Source organism: Protomyctophum bolini, assembly GCF_963924005.1.
Source record: "Protomyctophum bolini genome assembly, chromosome: 18".
Taxonomy (NCBI): Eukaryota; Metazoa; Chordata; class Actinopteri; order Myctophiformes; family Myctophidae; genus Protomyctophum; species Protomyctophum bolini.
The window spans coordinates 14,895,369-14,899,455 of NC_137879.1; positions in this window are offsets into that span (position 1 = coordinate 14,895,369).

Consider the following 4,087-nt stretch of genomic DNA (forward strand, 5'->3'; position numbering starts at 1 on the left):
AGGCGCTAATCACACGGCTGACCTTGGCTTGATCCTGGACACTAGCTGGACCACTCGCTCTATATACACTGCGGTGCGCGTGCGTGTGTGTGGCTGTGTGTGTGTGTGTGTGTGTGTGTGTGTGTGTGTTGAGAAATGTGTGTGTTGGGTTGATGGCAGCTAGTCTATCAGGTGAATTTCCTAGGGAGAATGAATAAAATAGATGGGCATGTGCGTGCGTGCGTGCGTGCGTGCGTGCGTGTGTTGGCTGACAGAGCCAGGTAGAGGGCTCTGGGATGAGGCCAGGGCTACAATGAGGCTCCACAGAGGACCTCCACCATCTGGGGCCCTCCAGCCAGCTGCTCCACGCCCAGACCCCAGGTGTGTGTGTGGGGGGGGGGGGGGGGGGTGCAGGACGGGAGGTTAACCTCTCTCCAACCTAGAACCCCCCCCCCACCCGCCACCGCCCATCCCTCCCTCCCTCCCCGAGGGCCCAATCCAATAAGTGGTCACTCCCATTGATTGACATATTGATGGATCAAACGCTCAGAGGAAAATGATGACGATAATTGCTATTATGAGAAAGGAGTGATTTCCATTTACTGTGGTTTGGTGGGGGTGGGGGTGGAGGGGTGGAGGGGTGGGCAGTTGGCCTGACGGAGGACATGAGAGTGGAATTGATGAAGTCCAGAAGAAATTGTGTGTGTGTGTGTGTGTGTGTGTGTGTGTGTGTGCGAGAGAGAGAGAGAGAGAGAGATATAGGGAGAGAGAGGAGGGAGTTTAATGACTCCAGAGTATATCAATGATTTAGGAGGACCACAGCTACAACAGTTGTGGGGAACCGAATGGAACTCTTAAATCGCATGCCGTTCCCCCCCAGGCCCCTCCTCCTCCTCCTCCCCCCCAGGCCCCTCCTCCTCCTTCTCCCCCCCAGGCCCCTCCTCCTCCTCCTCCTCCCCCCCAGGCCCCTCCTCCTCCTCCTCCTCCTCCCCATCATGCACCTCACCTCCTCATATGGAACTCTAACCCTCCTCTGAGAGCTACCATCTCCTACGTCTCACCCAGATTGACCCCTGCACACACACACACACACACACACACACACACACACACACACACACACACACACACACACACAGACACACACACACACACCCACACCCACACCAATGCACATTTTCACGAAGACACACGTGTGCACACACCATCCGAGGGGATTTCTCATGTGTCTGCCCGCAGTGTGAGAGTGTAACAGTCAGGACAGTCATGGTGTTGAGACACTTGCTGGCATAGCTGTTACCATCACCAGGAATGACAGGCTTTAATTGGAGTGGAACAAACACGCGCACACACTCAAGCGTGCACATGCACACACACACACACACACACACACACACATGCACGCATGCGTGCACGCACGCACGCACACACACCTTGCAGCCTCTCTCTAACGGATTCAGTAGAAAGGGGAGATGGTTTGTAATCGCTACTGTAAGGGATACCTTCAACACATGCACTAGTAGCCTCAAATAAATGGCCTCACTCCCCTCCCCACGTCTACTCAACACTCCCCCTCCCTTTCTTCTCCCCCCTCTCCTCTCCACTATAGCCTCTCCTCTCTCCACTCCACTAGCCTCTCCTCTCTCCTCCTCCACTTGAAGTCAAGTGGCATTTCCATTTTAAAATTGCTTCCCAGCCCTTTGTGAATGGAATCGAATTACACTGAAAAGCACTGATTGATTCTTTCTGAACACAATGGTTTTCATCGTTTAGGCCGCTCCCAGCCCCATGGCCTCCTCTCTCTCTCTCTCTCTCTCTCTCTCTCTCTCTCTCACTCTCTCTCACACACACATATTGAGTCCAGAGAGCAGTGTGTCATTTTGCCCATTAGAGTGGTCTGAGAACAGTATGGCTGAATGGAAGAAGGGAGAGAGAGAGAGAGAGAGAGAGGGAGAGAAAAGAGCCGAGTGTAAATAAGGTTGTGGCGTGCGTGTGTGTGTGTGTGTGTGTGTGCGTGCGTCGGTGTATCTGTGTATGTGTGTTGTAACATGTCTGTGTAGAATGGGGTAGCCCTATAGGAGAATGTATGCAAGGTTCCAAACTGTGGTGCGTTCTATAGGGACATGAAAAGTCTAATGGTGGTGTTATTTTAAATATATGAAATATGGCATGCGAGAATATACAGAATACATACCATTTTCAGGTTCATATACATACAGGTATGTGGATATATGCACATATATATAGGAAGTTCTTGTCTCATAGCTTTTGCGACATATTCAGGCGGCCAATTTTGAATAATTATGTCACAGATAAACATATAAGTTAAGATCAGTTAAGATCTGGTGCTTTACCTCTGGCAGTTGAGGTTGGCAGATATACTGGCGTTCCTGAGGAGCAGCGACTGTGTGCTCTTTGTGACCTGGGAGTTGTAGAGGATGAGTTTCATTTTGTTTTCAATTGTCCATGATTTAAGAAACGTTTTGTTTGAAAAAATTCAGGATAAGAACCCAGATCTGTTTTATGTTAAATTGGTTGTTCAGTAATGAAGTTTTTGTTTTTGGAAAATTCATAGAGAAGGCATGGCAGTTACGTTGGAGAACCATGTATCCAGGAGTAACTGTCTATTTGTGTATGTACAATTTTGTGAGTGTATTGTAAGCCCGTGCGGGCTGCAGGGCATCTCATGATGTAGGACACTTTAATATAAACTCTATCTATCTATATCTATAACATGACATATGTGTGTGACATATTACTCGCATACTAAAAACATATATTTCATTTCCATGTGGGGGGTGTGTCGGCTAGGTTGGGAGTTAAATTGTCACTTCAGTCATCTGGGAGGTCACCCCCCCACTTAATGGACCAAAATTAAGTCAATAAATGCAATATTAACAGCATATTAATTGAATAATTCAGCTACATATAATCTATAACTGGCCATCGTATACAAACGGAAGTAATATGTTAGTGTAACACACATGATTTAGTGGATTACAGTATAACCCTAACATATAGAGACAAGCTACAGTTGCCTTATATGTGTGCTTTTGCCTAAGAACTAAATCTAAAGTTACTATGTTTAGTGACCCTGTCTAAAACCTAACCACTGAGTGGTGCAGAGATTTGTTAAGCCATCTAAAAATCACTAGATATCAGAGACAGAGTGACATGTGGTTCCACCAATCAGCAGTCAGTTTAGGCCTGGCTGATATGCTGTTCCAGCCACACAGTAACCTGTGGAAGCAGTGATTACCATATACCTGCAGTGCTGCACTAATCAAGCCCAATTGAACTGAGTCAGTTCAGCTGTTGAGGTTAGAGACAGAAAGACAGCCAAACAGCAATGCACAGCACATGAGAAGAGCACAGAACAGAGAGAGAAAAAGTGTGATACTAGAAGAGTTTTATGAGCACAAACCACAGCGAAGCAAGGTAATTAACTCACCACATCTTATCAGTTAATTTAAGAGTAACAAATAATTGGAAATTACTTTGGTTTTTGATGAGTGGTATTGTTTATTTCTAGAAACCATTGTGGATTCACAATGGTTTCAACATTCCAAAGCGCATATACGTTTAGAAAATACACGGTCCAAATGCCTATCCCTGTTGTCCATCTGCATGCATGCCACCCCCACCCGTTCAACGCTGTGAAAAGGCTCCATGTTTGTGCTGGATGAGAGTCGGAGCCAGACTATACTCTCTCACTGGATGGACGTCTGTCCGGCGGCGCGCCGCCGTCCTCAGCCCCGGTTCACATGATCCACTTGGTTGCAGATTCCAATTTGCCAGAGTACGCGTTTATTGATCATTGCAGTCGTTGAAAACAAAATCACAGAAATGTGCCTGTATGGTTCGGTCTCTCCCCTCTCTCTCTCTCCCCCCTCTCTCTCTCTCTCTCTCTCTCTCCCCTCTCTCTCTCTCTCCCCTCTCTCTCTATCTCTCTCTCCCTGTCTCTCTGCTTCTCTCTCTCTCTCCCTAACCTGCCCCCCCTCTCCCTCTCCCTCTCCCTCTCCCTCTCCCTCTCCCTCTCCCTCTCCCTCTCTCTCTCTCTCTCTCTCTCTCGTCCACATGCGTGATTGTGTGATGGTGTTGAGCGCGC